This window comes from Phasianus colchicus, chromosome 5 (assembly GCF_987193195.1).
Source record: "Phasianus colchicus chromosome 5, bPhaCol1.hap1.1, whole genome shotgun sequence".
Taxonomy (NCBI): domain Eukaryota; kingdom Metazoa; phylum Chordata; class Aves; order Galliformes; family Phasianidae; genus Phasianus; species Phasianus colchicus.
In genome coordinates this window covers 49,304,716-49,320,546 of record NC_143440.1, presented here as the reverse complement: position 1 = coordinate 49,320,546, position 15,831 = coordinate 49,304,716, and the positions used below count along the sequence as shown (strand labels likewise).

General features: G+C 45.9%; 1 protein-coding gene across 2 annotated transcripts in view; it reads left to right on the top strand.

The window, feature by feature from the left end:
- The window catches only part of CCDC85C (coiled-coil domain containing 85C), a 101,960-nt gene that overhangs the window by 35,100 nt on the left and 51,029 nt on the right, over positions 1-15,831 (top strand). The window lies entirely within an intron of this gene.

Here is a 15,831-nt window from a genome sequence, read left to right as displayed (position 1 = left end):
CTTTCCATTTCAAGTTGCACATGCCAATGAGCCAACTCTGCCTGTTTCCCTCGGCCTTGCTCATGGGTTAAACTAACCTATTTGGGACATTCATTACCTGGGAGAAGCATCTCTTGGAGCTTGAAACTGAGCCTCTGCTCCAATACGTGGCAAGATTTATGACCTGGCAGATAAATTGGATTTAGCAGAGCTGAAGCTGTAATACCTGATTGTATCAGAGCACAGTGTGTGTATGTGGGTGTGGGGGCTAGGTGGGGCTCAAACACCTTCTGAAAATGCAGCCTCTTCCTTTGCAGCCTTCCTTCCTTTGAAACCTAGCTAAAAGGCAATGAGTGCTAACAGAGCAGATAGGTTTGGAAAGGATCACTTCTGCTTGGCTGACTTCTGAAAGATGGGTAATTCTAAAACAACAGAATTATTTCTTAGAGGCTGAACCGACTCAGAGCATTCCTTCTGCCCTTCTCCCAGGGGTAGATATTGTTTTGTTCTGTTGCAATTACAGTTCCACCCTGAAAATGGGATCTACTATTTTGTTGTTTATTAACTTCTGGGGGAATCCTCACTGAGAATTCACCTGAGGCATTATAATCCTGGTGAAATGAACTGCACCTTAGGAGTGTGTTTCTTTCTCTCCTTGAAACAACTAGTGTGCCTAGGACAAGTAGGAAGGAGTAAGAAAATGCTGGCAAGAGAGGAAGGAAGGATGGACAGTCAGCATGATCTTTCTACTCCATCCCACTGGGATTAGTGCTTTGGCCTGTGATTGTTGGTTTGAGATGAAAGATGAGATACAAATGATGAGGTGCTGGATGGAGGTGGGTCAAGACTCTGGAGAAAGCTGGGCCAGCAGTATAGACACAGGTGTTTATCTGGACAGGACAGGCTGGCTTCAAAGCTTGCATCCAGGTTGCTGCTGCAGAATAGATCTGTCACTAGGTAGGAATGGGTTTTTTTATGTATGCTTTAGGTTTAAGCATCCTTTGTTAGTGTGCTCTCCCTGCTGAGAAGGGCAGGTCACTGCCATGGCAGTGCAGCGGTGGGAAGCAGGTCTCTAGGGCCTCCTCCACACAAAAGAGATGTGGAGGTCCTCTTGGAGATGTTTGTATGCTCCAGAGCATTTTTGGAGGGGGTGAGAGCAGCATCCTTGGAATTTAATGATTTCTTCCTTGGGGGGAAAAAAGGGAAGAAGAGTGTGAGAAATGTATCGGAGATTCACGAGGCAGAGAGGTGACACAAAGCGGCTCTCTGCTGTGCCTCAGAGCCATGAGTCATCTCCAAGAATCTCCAGCCATGCAAACTTAGGTGGATTTCATTAATATCTTCAATCCAAAGCTTAATGTGATGAAGGCTATGAAGTGAACTGGCTTGGGAAGGAGGGTCAGCTTCTCCTTACATGCAGCTTTAATTAAAATGATTCGGAGGGTGTGCCTGTTACCTTGTCAGAGAGCACAACCCAGGGCTGGATGCCTGTGGGAATGCAGGCTGTGGTGCTGGATCCGTGCGTAACGTCAGCTCCTCCAGGGAAGTGGTACGTCAAGACTTGTTGGCTTGGCTGCAGCACCATGATGCCGTATGGGCTCAGCTTCTGCTCTGCTCTCTGTGTGGAGTAGTGCTCCCAGATCTGTACTTTCTTCTCACAGTGGGAAGAGATGAGCTCTTTGAGAATGATAGAATTTTTTTTTTTGTTTAAACAATACAATTCTCCCATAGGTTGATGTGGATAGCAGAAAGCAAAATTGCATCCTTCCATGCAATGAACAGTGCTGCTTTGATAGATTTGACCGCTTAGTTTCAGACGTTGTGCAGTCTGGAACAGCAGCTGATGTTCGTGGAAAACAGGAAATCGCAATGCAAATGCAGTACCAAGTGCACATGGCTGTCAGTGTGCACCTGATATTCTTCATGTTACATAGTTACAAATATTAGTCATGGTAATAGTGATAGAGAATCAAGTAATAGCAAATAGTGGTTGCAATCTGTGAGAAGTGTCTGGACATTTTGTGGATGCAGACATTTTCTGGCATCGTGGACTACTGTCCATAGAAACCCTGCTCGTTACATTTAAAAAAAAAAAAAATTCATAATTGGTTGGTTCAACATTCACCAGTACAGATCATTGCTTTCCAGTGGAAGCATTTTATGCTTTTCACTGGCCATTGCATCAATGGATAGCGCAAGGAGAAAATGTGCTCATTAGATATGAACTTAATTGAGAGTGACATGGCTGGGTATTAATATTAGTCTTGCCTTAGGCTTTTTCTTTTCTTTTTGTTTTTTATATTCACTCTAGTAGATACTGAGCATGTTATCCGTTTACTGAATTCCATAACAGCGCCATCAATAGAGGGTATAGATTTCCCATCTCTCTCTGTGTGTGGAGCATCAGAAGTGCCTCTCCTAGATGTGGGAGCAGTGGGTGCAGCAGGGCAGGGTTCTTCTGCCTTGCTTGGAACACAAGGTTACCCTTGCTACCTGTGTGACCTTTCTGATGATATTTCTATTTGCAGGAATCTGCGTTTAATGGTGTGTCAGTGCCTTATGGAATTCAACCTGGCATTTGTTTTACTGGGGAGCGGTTTGGCGACAAGCTGCCGATGCAGATTTATTTGGGATCCTTTCCTGAAGCGCTCCCATCTCTTTCCCCTCCCCCAAATGTGCTTGGGAGAAGAAATAAATTAATTACATCAAATAGAAGGGTCCATTTTCAGCAGCACTGGCAACAAGAGAGGCACGCTGGGAAGCACTGGTGAGAATGGGGCTGTGATTGGCACGGAGGGAGGCGGTGATTCACGGCAAGAGTGGGACGCACTCCTTTGTGTTTGAGAGGTTTCCCATGGAAGGCAGAGTAAAGATGCCGGTCTTGTCACTGTCACGACTAATTCAACCCTTTTTGGTGTATGAGCCTTTTTAGGCTAGGCTTCTTTTTTTTTTTTTCTCCAGGCTTTTCTTGCCCCTGCGTGCTGTGTGGAGAGCTGTGAGAGAGGAACCCTCAGCTCTCCGGGGCAGATGCCTGCCATGGGATGATTTGTGGCTGTGAGGTCCGCTGCTCCACGCGCTCTCCCGCCGTTCCCGCTGCTCGTGGCCGGGACGAACAATTAGCTGGAGCAGTTTGTCTGGCAAGTCAGTGCCATCTGTGCTGGGAGCATTGTGTGCTGCACAAAGGATCTGGAGGGGATGAGGGCTACATCTTTAAAAATGGGAATACGCACAATTGAGTGGGAGAAAGGATGCTGTCACCTGCTTCTAACTGAATGTGGGACTGCTTGCATTGTTCCCTCCAAAAACGCTTGGTGTCACTTTTATTACCTGCAGCCATGCCAGGGCTCTGTAGCATGCCATTTATTTGGGGACGTGGTAATAGATTCAGTCATTCTGCCTGCTGCTGATATGTCTTGTTTTGTTTATATATATTTTACAGCTTTCAGCCTGGCAGTTTTGTCTCTCGGGTAATTAAACTGAATTATTGAAGGCTCTGAAATTAACACTCTCATTTTTAATAATTAAAATAAAGTAAATCCCAGCCTGTTTCACAAGTTAGGTTATTTCCTCTTCCTGATTTTAAGGTGCGTGTGAATTTGTTTGGAAGAACGTGAGCACTCAGATGGCTTGTTTTTAAAACTTTGTTTAACAAAAAGAGAGGGGAAAACCCTCTCTTTCCTGCAAGGTCAGTAAAACCATCCAACTTGCAGAGAATTCTGAGCAGTAGGTAGGGGAGTTCAGTGTATGGTAGGCGCTGCTGGGAGGAATCTTTCCTGCCTGCAGCTCCAGGCAAATACATGTAAAATAGAGTAGGAGTGTGGGATAATATCCTAGAGCAAGGAAGGAGCTTTGCAGATCGACTATTTTCAGTTTTTTCTTATAACGCTGCCCTTTTTTTTACTGACTCAATTGCATCGTATGTTTTGAACACTTAAAAAAAAAAAAAAAATCCATCAAATATTTGAATTTCATTTTTTAAGTTAATATTGGAATTTCCTATTGGCTGTAAATTTGGGAATATTCCTAGCGTGATGTTTGAGAATCATAGAATGATGGAGCTTTGTTTGAGTAACTCCAGTGTTAAGATTGAGGTTCTGGTCTTCGTTCTCTAACTCTGGGCCAACTGCACTCAGCCCCATTTCTGTGAATGACTTGGGCTTATTTCTCTTGACAAGGCTTTACAGAACCTGCCTTTGTATTTCAAATTTTGCTGTTTTGTGCTGAGTTAGGAGCTGTGAGCATGCGTTATGACATCTATGTGTGCGCAGAGCTGCAGCACGGGAAGGATGTGCTGCCCATAGGGGTGGTTTAAAAAAAAAAGAAAGACTGAGATGCTCTAGTTCTGCCTGTGCTGCTGCCTTACGGTGATGACGGTGAGGGAAAACTGGAAGGCAGAGCAATGTTCAGGATAGGCCAGTAAGTAATTCAGACTGGAAAGGACCTCAGGAGGTGTCTGGTGAAACCTGCTGCTCAAAGGAGGCTTGGCCACAGAATTAGAGCATGTTGCTCAGGGCTTTGTTCTCTTAGGTCTGGAAAACCTCGACTACGCAGACTGCAGTCCCTCCGGGCAGCCTGCTGCAATGCTGGACTGCAGGAATGAGGAAGCTCTGCAGGCCAGAAGTCTTTCTGTGCCTCTGCTTTGTGCATATGGTAAGGTGTAAAGCCACAGAAAAGTCACTTGTTCACAGGTGGGTTATGGAGATGCTGGAGAACAAAAGGAGTGGCCTCAGCCATAATGAAATTAGCTGGTTTATCTGTGCACACCCAGCACTTGATATTGATAACATATTGTTCTATTTCCTTAGTAACTCGTGTTATGGCAACAGCTGCCTGCCTGTTTGCAGCCAGCAGGTAAGCTGGGGGTGAGGGGAAGTCTGGGGCTGAGGGGCTGCTTCACCAGCAGTGGGGAATAAAGGGGTATTGACCTCCAAACTCCTCACAGACATTGTGTGAGACTTGGTCACTGGGGGCTGCTATGGACACCTGCTGAGGAGGGGCTTGAGGATGTGGCTTTGTATTGCAAAATAGCAACAACTTGGAAGCCTCAGACTGGTCACCACATGAAAGAATGTGGTTAATGTGCTGTATTGGGCCTTGTTGGACTTGGTTGACAGCAGACTTCTTGTGTAACCTTAGGCGAGTCAGTTAGCTCTTCCATATTGTAGTTCCCATCTGTGAAATGTGTATAGCAAGGTTTAACTGAACCATGAGCTCTCTGGTGGAGGTGGCTTCATTGAGCATTGCCAAATGGAGCTTTTGAGCTGTAGAGTCCTGGCTGCAGTGGGTGATGTGTAGCTTTTTTAACTTCATGTGTCCTCTGGTCTGTGTTCCTTCTCAACTGGTACTCTGGGCATAGGGTGTGGAGATCACTTTGGCTGTGTATGCTCCTGGGACTTGCTTGCAAAGGAATGTTTTGGCATTCAGGTGCTGGGTTGGTGCTTCAGAAAGCTCCTTCAGGTGAAATACTTGGCAAGTTTGTCTTCACGTCTCTGGAACTGTGGGAAGATTTTTTTAATTGGAAAATCTGGTTCAGCCTCTTCCTAATTTTCAGGAAAGACTGATGGAAGGATTATGACCAGCCCTAATTTTGCAAATGAGGTAAGGAAGCAAAGCTAGTATAATAAAACCACAGGGTAATGTGTCATCTTGTGCCCTGTCTTCACTCACTAGGCGCACTGTTTAGTTGTAATGATGTGTGAACTTCTATGCAAGTAAATGTTCTGGAATATGTTTTGCCAAAGGAAAGAAATCTCAGTAATACTAGATCTCATGATATCTCCCTGCTGTTTGGGGCATGCAAATTATGGGCGAGTTTCTAATGTGTTAAGTTCCCACAAGCCTAAACTGAATCCTTAAGGAGAAGCCAGTGGGAAAGATGTTTCCCAGGACAGTGGTATTTTTTTTGTCTAGCTTTGCAAAAAGTCTTTTTTTTTTTTTTTTTTTTTTAAATGAGCATCAATATTGTCTAACATTCTTCCTCATAGGAGCAAGAAGCATGAACTTTCCTTTTGCAACATTGCCTGCACAGGAGCTGGTGGATTCAACCTGTTAGGATTAGATGTCAGGCTTTAGGGATTTTCAAACTGATGTCTTGAGCCTGAGTGACCACATAGATGTGCATGAAATGGGTTCAGGAGGCACTGCAGCAAGTGCAGCTGTGGTGTGTGTTTCAGAGACCACGATGGCAGGAGGGAAATCTTGCAGTGGCACCACACCTATATACAGAGGTGGAAAAGCCTAACCTGCTCATCCTGCCCATCTCCCAGCTCTCATGTCAAACTGCCCTTCTGATCTGTATCATTTTCCCAAGGGGCTGTTTTTCTAAAGTAATACTCCCCTGATCTGGCTGATAACTGCCACTGTCCTTATTTTTTTTAGCTTCCAAACACTGTATCCCCCTACAGACAGTGAACCAGGCATGAAGTATTTGCCCTATGTCTTTTTCCCAGGTAGACATTGCTTTAGATACTGCAGCTGGGTTATACAATTGCAGCTAGGTGGGGTCGGCCTTTCTTCTGCCAGAGGTAGGAAGGGAAAGTTGTTTTGTTGAGATAAAGTGGGATTTTCTCCAATAGTTTGGTGTGTAATATGGCATCCCTTTCTCAATTGTGTTATCTTTGGCATTTAGGGATGACTATAGCTCTTCTCTTCAGGAAAGAGGCAGCGAGCGAATCAGGGATTTGGGAATGCATCAATTTGAGCAGCTCCCTGTTCTCCAAAGAAAGGGATTCAGAATGAGCTCTGTGCACCCCAGGGATCTGGCAGTTGGCAGTGTTGGGGGTGCTGATTTGCAGCTTTTTGCTGGGTCCTTGTGGCACTGACCTTTGTGAACCTCTTGTGGGGTTTCTGTTGCTTTGCTGAGGCTCTGCCACTGGCTGCTGGCGTCTGTACAGCAGACATCTTCCCCAGATGTTCTCAAGGCTGTCAGCACCAAAATTAGAGCAGTGAGTCGGGTGCCTGGGAGTACTGGGGATGGCAGGGCTGCCCCATGGTCCCCAGAGCAATCCACCCAGCACAGCCTCAGGGTCACCTGGCAGGATGAGGGTGGAACTGCATTGAAAGGGAACAGTTTGTGCTTAGGAATAACAGTCTGACCCATGGCATCAAGGCTGAAAGGGAAGAGGACAGAGCATTGCGTTTTCTTTTTTTTATTTGTGCTTTCTTGCCCTTGATAGTGTCCTTTATGGGCAGAAGCACAGACAATTGATTATAGCTGTGCATCACTCTGATAACCATTAATTATAATTCACAAAAAGGGTTTAAAAAGCCAATGGTGACGCAGTAACTGTGATAAACTCCCTAAATTTTCCTGGAGCTTTGTATGAGGAAGGCCTCCTTGTTCTCTTGGTGATCATAAATCCATCAGGTAGGTATGCAGGTCCTTAACAATATGCCGATCATTACATGCAAACTTGCCAATATTTGTAAAATACTCCATTATTTTGTTTATCTGAAATGTTGTCACTGAGGCTGTGGTTCAGGCATCTGAATATTTGAGATCCTCTTTAAAAATGAAGACCATCAGAGTAAAGGCAAAAAGAAAAAAAGACACCCTTTATCCAGTGTCTTAATTAAAACTAATTAGTGAGAGCGAAAGTGTTTGCACTTCATTATTTTGGAGCTGACCTGTCTGATCAAGGGACTGTGAGACTGTGAAGAAAATTCAGCTCAGGGATGAGCCCCTCTTGCAGTCTGCTAAGTGGTGTCTGTCGTCCTCCCCTCTCCAGTGAAGCTGTACTAATCTGTCTGAAAGCTCACGCTCCCAAGGGCCTCCCAGTGCTGCAGCAGTGACCTGAAGGAGAGTGTATTACTTGTTTTACTTTGGAGAAAAGCTGAAAGTCAGTTTTTTTCCTGGTCCAAAAACTCTGCAGAAGCAGCTTGTTGAAGTGCTAAAGGGCATCTGAACCAAGAGGGACTTCTGTCCATTGCCTTCATCCTGAACGTGCCTGGCTCACGGTTGACAGATCCAAGAGACCTGTTACGCCCTTTGCAAGTGCACAGCTCCTTTGATGGCTGTGAGACGTGTATTCAAGTTGGCCACGTTAATCTCTGGGGTAATTTCAGTGACTTTAAGTAGAATTAAATCAGGGCTGAATTCACTCCTGCATCTTTATTTTTGCAAGTTAATTTGGGTGGAATCTACTTCTAATTATGCCTTACTTTGTGATGCCAGGCCTGTGTGCGTGTCGTGTGGCAGCGGGCTCTGTGTACAAAATGCATTGATACTGGAGGGTGTTTTGGTTTGGGAGGGCTTTTGGGATGGCCAATGCTTTTTGTCCCAGCTGAGGACGTTTTGAAATCAATTCAGCACTTTCATAGAATCATAGAATGGCTTGGGTTGGAAGGGATCTTAAAGATCATCCAGTTCCAGCACTCTGTTTTGGGCTGGCTGGCATCCACCAGATCAGACTGCCCAAGGCCCCATCCAACCTGGCCTTGAATGCCTCCAGGGGTGGGCACCACAGCTCTCTGAGCAGCCCATGTCAGGGTCTCACTGCCCTTTTGTCCCCACTGTTTGTGCTGAAAGGCCGTTCCTGAGTCTCATGCCTCCTTTTCCTAGTTTCTAGCCTAACTGTCTTCATATCTACTCTGTGTTCATATTGTTATCCCTTTCTGCCTGCTGAACATTTTGCTTTCTCTACCATCTTGTTGCCCTAGGCAAATGCAGCTGAGTCCTGAAGGAATACAGATCTGTTGATGTGAATCCTGGAATTATGCAATAATTACATCCCTGTAATGCTAATAACAATATCTAACCTCATGATGTGTGCTACAGATGTCATGAGCAATGCTGCAGAATGAATCTTAAGGCTCTCTACGACACTGAATGGTTGTTTCCAACTGTTCTCCCAGGAAGACAAGTGTTGATGCTGAGGAGTGCATGTTGTTTCTGTCTGGATGTGTGGCTTGGGCACTATGTCCCCTGCATCACCAAGCCAGAGCTGCACTTCTCCTGGCATAGGACAGCCTGTGCACCACAGCTGTGCCAACTCAAGTCCAGTTCCCACTCCCTGATCCTGGAGGCAGAAAGGAGGAGATGACCTGGTACTTGAAGTGACGGGGCTGGGGTAAGAGAATTGTAGAATATTCTGAGATGGAAAGATCATCAAGTCCAACTCCTGGCTCCACACAAGACCAGCCAGAAATCAAACCATATGTCTGAGAAGGATAAGGAGTCTGAGGCTGTGCTTGAGGTCTCATGATATGTAACTGGCCCAGCAGAGCATATGGATTCCAAGCACAGTTTCTTTTCACTTTGTTTTTAATCATTCCTCAGGCTACCGAGCTGTTCATTAAGTGCTGTGAAGTACATTGGCAGCAGCAGACTTGTTAATGCTGCTGTGCTGGCAGGTTTGTTACCTTGCACAGTTGGGATGCAAATACCTCTCCTGAAGTGCTACTGCATCGTCACACACTGTGCCTTTGATTCTACTCATCCAAATGTCCTGAGCTGGAGAGGGGATCATCAGCTCCAGTTTGGAGCTGGAGTGCTGGGCACTGCTTGCGTTGGAGACTTCAACTGCCCTTGTGCTGGGCAGTTGCAGGTGGGTGCTGGCTCCCTGTGCCCAGTTACACGTCCCATTGGCTCCTGGTTAGCAGCAAGCCTGTAGGTACAGTAGGTTTCCAAGCTCCCAGGCTGCTTTCTGCCCCCTCCTCCCAGTCCCTTGCTCTTCTGCCACTTCTTATGCAGTGTTTCCCAGCTACAAGATCCCAGCCAGCTCTGGTGTTTCCTGTGGCTGACAACAGCGCTTCCTTGCATTTGAGGGAGGAATAAGAAACCCTGTTATTTTTGTGGTACTTGTTCATGTGTTCTACTTGAGAAAGCATTTGTTAAAAGGGTCAGTAGGGTTAGAAAAGATAAATTTGGCCCCTGGGCATGCTGTAACTTGATGGGCACGAACTTTCTGCATTGCTGGAGAGCCTCCTTCAGAATCTTGTAGTGTTGTCATATCAAAGGCTGGCACTGGCAATAGCAGCACCATCCACACTCACTTTTCTTTCTGGCAAAACAATTGCTGGGAAACTATTTGTATTATTTGCCTAAGGATGACTAATACTTGAGAGTAGATGTCTGTGCAATGTAGGGTTGTGCCTCTGAGGTCTCAGCATTTGCCCTCTGGTTTCTTTTCCTAAGAACACAGCCATCTCTGAAAAGATAATAATGAAAAATACTTAACAGGAATCCTTTTTATTCCCCCTTTTTGGCAGTGACTCATCCTGAAATTAAGTTCTTAAAAGATGCCCATCTCAGTTGAGGCAAAACTGGAGCCTATGTGATGAGCAGGATAAGCCCTGGAGGCCCTCATCTCCTCTGTGACTGCTCTCCTGTGTACTTTGAGGAGTTTCTGTCCCAGCACTTGATTGAGAGGCAGATGTTCAGCATTCTCCTCTTTTCACAGTGCTTGGGCTGCCAAAGGCTGGTCTGCGCTCCTGGAAGCTGCTGAAGATGGCTGGAGCATCCCTGGGCTCTGATGGTGAGGGACAGCTAGACTTCCAGCATGTTGTATGGCCAAAGTGCAGATGGCTCCTTGCACGGCTCTAAGCAGCTCACTGTCATGAAGCAGCCTGCTAGAGCACCCCAAAGTAGTGTTAATTCCCTTTGTTTCATATTCATTCCCTGTGGAATGAAGCCACCAGGAACTAAGTTTTTGACTTGTGCATGCCATTTTTGAGCACTGTATATTACTCTGATTTGGAGGGCGTTGGCCTGAGCATCCTTCTGTTGCTCATGAAGATTTCAAGCTCTGACAGCTTTCTTCTTTTTTTTTCTTTGGTAAGCAGATTTTATGCAGTTGCAATCCTACTCTTCTCTCCCATCACATTTCAGGACAATGCCTCCTTCCTTCCTAAAGAAGCTATTAGCTTGCATGCTCTGAACCAAAATGTTAGCTCAGCTGTAACAGATGGATGGATATGGGTATCATGTGGCAAGTTAATGAATAATATCTATCACCTAATTTCCCGAAAGTTGGCATGTAATGAGGCTGGTGCCATGATTATTACCTCTGTAAATCATGACTTTAAGATGATGACAATCCTGCCTGCCCCAAGGATACGGGACAGCCAGACAATGATGTACATTTAATTGCTGTGTGAGAGAGGCAATGTGTTAGGGAGCATGCCATTGCCTCTAAATTATCTTCTGCAGCACAGACGTTGGAGGAGATTAGTGCAGATTGGAGGGGGAGGGAGGGATCTGCTGTGCCTCTTGGTGTTGTGTGTATGTGTTTCTTCACTTGTTGTGGTCCGTTCAACTCCCAGGTCTGCAGCTCTGATACCTCCTCAGGATGGCGGAAGCATTTGAATGGATCTGGGAAGGGGTTCATCTAGAAAAGCATCTTCAACTATTGTCCATCTAAACATCTCCATGTTTACAGATGTTTTCTTTGTGGTTTTTTTTGAGTGTTTGGGGATGGATGCTTCCTGGGGCAGAAGACTGTGGTCTACCAAATGGAAGACCTAAGCCTGGGGGGGTTAAAGCTGTCAAATCTCTGCCCAAACTTCCAACACAGGAAATTGCTGTCCCTACTTTGTTCTTGCCACAAACCACGGCTGGCCATGAAGCTGAGTCTTCGGCAATTAACTTGTGCATGTTCACTTCCTACCAAGGAGGGGAAGGCATCCATGTTGGCAGTCCCTCCAAGACTGTCCCATTGTGGATATATTGACTGAACCCCCTGAGGTGTCTTTTATTAAGTACTACACTGCAACAGCTGACAAGGATCTGGCTGGGCTGTGAACAAGTCAAATATTGCAACTGACCTGTGGAAAGTAGTATGGTCTGTCTTTGCTGCTGGTTAATCCTGATGTTTTTTACTTCATGCTCTCCTTGCTTGAGAGCTTCAACAGATTTGTTTATTCTTTCCTTCTTTTCATTCTGCCATGGTCCCTCTGAGGCACTGGTCTGCAAAATCACAGGCTGGCTGGGTGGGGGAGCCATGCCACTGCTCCAGTCCTCCCCTACCCTAAGTGCTTCTAAAGCTGTGTGGTGAGCCGAAGTAAAATGGCCATCAGGCTGTGGCCAAAAACCTTCTGCCCTGGAGTCCTGACCAGCAGTGCTAGGTTGCCAGAGGAATGGGCTAACAGGCAGCCGAGTGGTGGGACAGTGTGCTTGGAAGGGATGCAGGGACATAGTGATGTGGGCTGGAGTTGCTTCCTTGCTTCTTTCTATATCCAGCTCTTGCACAGAGATGAGCTCATTTATCATGGTTTGCCCCCATGTCTATCTCTCTTCCAGCCGAATTGCTTGACTCCCAGAGTGGTGAGCACTTGCCCTCCTCTGGCCCTGGATTGCAGGGCCACCAGTGAAAACATTTAGGAGTATTTCACTGTTTTTGTGTAATAAGGCTTCTCTTCTCCAAAGTAAGCAAACACAAACTTGTCAATGATTTGCGGTGTTGTAAGACATTCTCAAACCTGCTGAGGGGGTGGTAACTGCTGATCCAGCGATGGTGCAGCTCATGGGTTTTCCCAAGCAACATCAGTTTCTTCAGCACAGTTCTGTGCAGTGAATTGGCTGCTGTCGGTCTGAGCTCTGTTTAGCCTTTTTGTCACTAAAGACATTGTAATGCTTATGGAATTAGTGATTGCGTAAGCTGGCTGTCTCTGAGTGCGCTTTGCTGTGGTGTAATGCTCACTTAGGGTTAGGTAGAGCAGGCAGCTGAGCAGGGGGCATGACAAAAGTACAGATCTGCAGTCGAGAGACTTAAATTTAACGCACCCTGCAGGAAAACACAGATTTTGGAGTTTTCACATATTCTCTCTAGCTCACTAGATTAGAGGGAGACCGTGGGAAAGCTGCCAGGGCTGGGAGTTAAATCCAGCCTTTGTAAATCCTTTCATCTGACTGGCAGATTCAAACAATTGAGTATTACCCCGTATATTATTGTTAGTTGATTAAATTCCTGTTGGTCAACACAAATAGCGCTGTGCAGGCAGTGTGCTTGTGAGATGGAAATTGGCATTGCAAAGCACGTTGTGCAGCAAGGCGGGGGTGACTCTTCCATTATAACTGTGTTTAGGGTACATTTGGGGGAGAGAGGGTGGGAGAGAGGACAAATCCAGCTGTCCAAACAGCTTCCATGGCTTTCCTTACACATCTGTGAAGGCTGAGCCCACTGTGAGCCAGGGTCAGGATCAGGCCTTTGCCTTCCTGGCTGCAGGGGGTGAGCAAGCAGCCTCTGTGGGGGTCTGATAACTGAGCACAAGTATGAGAAGGGTGGGGAAACGTGGGGGTGGATTGAGCACAAACAGTTAGGATTAATGGAATGAAATTAGGTGAAGGAGAAAGTCATTGGGAAATGTTTCCTCAAGGTGAAAGCTATTAGGTTCTGGAATAGTTTCTCTGGGAAGGTAATTGTGTGGCTTGCTTGCTTAGATTGTGTTTAAATAAGGACAGGAGGAAAATCTGCTTTGGGGAAACCTGAAAGTCCCTCCATGGACACAGGTAATTTCTGAGACTGGTCTCTTGGTACGGCAGGAGCTTCTGTTATGCACTGGATTTGGAGAAACTGAGGCTGACATCTCTACCAGGAAGGAAGACATTTGTGTCTTGATCTCTTCGTATATCCCTTCCTTTTGTCCCAGTTCTGCCATGTTATGGGTACACAGAACGCTGGGCTCTTTCACTGACTCATGGATGTGACACTGCAGAGCAAGCAGGGGTCCGTGCTTGCAACTTATTCCTGTGAACTTGTGCTTTAAAGCCAAAATACCAAATCAGCATTCAAAGCTGAATATGCAGAAGTGGCTCCTGTAGTTATTTGTGCAGTTTGAGCAACTGGACTGGGAGCTAACCATGGAGGCAGCTTTTGGCAACCCAGAGCTGTGCGTGTTAACCTTTAGGGAGCGGTCAGCTTAGTCCAAAGGGCTTCAGCAAGAGGTAATAAACCTGTTAATGAATAACAGTGGAGGCTGACTGTGTTGCATGGTTTAATTGTTGAACGCGTCCTCAGGGAAATGTATCCTTAGGTTTGCACAGTCCTTTTGCAAAGCCGTAGCATGTATTTGTTTAGCTTGTGGAATCAGAAAGTCTATTCTGATTACCTGATCATTGTGGGATTGATTTTTATTATCCCTGGTGGGCTCATGCCTGGGCTGCCCTCAGCTGCCCTGTGCAAGGTGACAGTGCAGTTCTCCCAGGAACGTGAGTTTCCCCAATAGCCAGGGACCTGTTGGATGGGATGCTCCCCACTCATGTTCCCTTTGCAGTGGAATTGACTCAGTGTCCTCCTAGAAGATCAGTGCTGGGAAAGGCTGGCCTTGTCATGCATTCCAGAAAACCCCTGGGTTTGAGTGGTAGCCTGGATGATAGCAAAGCACAGTTATCAGAGAGATATGAAAATTGACTTGCTCTTTCTAAATGATTGCTCCTGCTTTTATTGTACTAACGTTGTACTATTAACTGATTTAAAACAGTTATTTCCTATTGTCTCATTGCATCAGTGCAGCCCAGTGATACCTTCTAATCTACTCCTCTATCTTATTTCTACTTCTTTAATAACATAGTGTCTAAGGTATTATCTAGCCTTTCTTTCCAGGCATTAATTATACGTTAGCTGTATCCAGATTCTTAAACTATGCCACGTGTCATTCTATGCAGGTATCTGGAATCCCTGTTATGCTTAGTTTTAGGTTATAGCATATTTTTGGCTGGCCTACTGCTGTTTCCAGCTGGCCCTGACAAACCATCCACCAGCACCACGTAGCCAACACATTGCACTTGACAGCCCTTTTCCTGTTTAATTTCCTTTTGCAAGCTCCTCCAGCAGGGCTGCAGGTGCTGGCAGAAGACTGCAGGTAGAGAGAGGAGTATCAGTACTTTCTGAAAAGAGGATTTTTCCCCATGCCTGTGTAAGAACACAGGCAATGGTGTGTGATTTGATGGCAAGAAGGGGCTCCTTCATGACCCAATTACTTGTTGTTAAATTATATCTCAGGTGAAAGCTGGCAGGAGTCAGATTTATGCCTTCTTTATGCTCGACACTGAAGGACTGCACAGTAGAGAAACTGTAAATACTTCATAGTTTTTATGTGTGGCTGTTATTCCTGGCTGTGCTCAGTCCTCGGAGGTGTACAGAAGACACGCACCTTCCTCCCATGGTCATGCTGCCACTGGAATGTGTTTATCAAAACTGAGTTAAATCACTAGGCATTTGGAGCGTGTAATGTTTAACTACAGCTGGCAGAACAACGGTGTGAGTCTCTCTGTTTTTCTGAGTCTGACTGGAAAGGAGGAACTGCACAATGGGAAGAGGGAAGAGTTATCTCAGCAAGTACCCAAAGCCACCACTTGCATTTCTGGCGGTCTCCTCTCCTCTTCTGAGCCGCAGTGCGAAACCTGTGCTCTGAAAGTCTTCATAACTGCTGGCAGAGCAGTTGTGCTTGGTGCTCTGGCCTGTAGTAGAGATTAGCTTCCTTGCTGGGACCCCCAAGAAGCACTTTGTCACTGGGAGATCTGCACATCAAGCCAGCTAATGGCAAAGTGTGCCCATATCCCAAACCTAGCTATGGGTGAACACTGGGACCTGTTCTAGTGCTTTGCCTATCTGGTGTGAGCCACTGGTTTAAGAGCAGTAGTTTCTTCTGACAAATAGGAAATGATGCAGGGTTTCTTCCTGCAGTGCAGCCAAGCTCCATATTGTTGGCCATAGAAATTTTTGTCTTTGACACCAGTGCACACAATCCCCAACTCAAGAAGAGCTTAGCGTGCAGGGATTTATACGTTCCCCAGTGATTGCCTTAAGCCATAGGCTTGTAGCTATTTTAGGCTTTCTCTGAGGTTCTAATAGAAATTTCATCCTGAGCTGAAAATTGCATGAAATTGGATACATTTCCATTAAAAATGCTCTC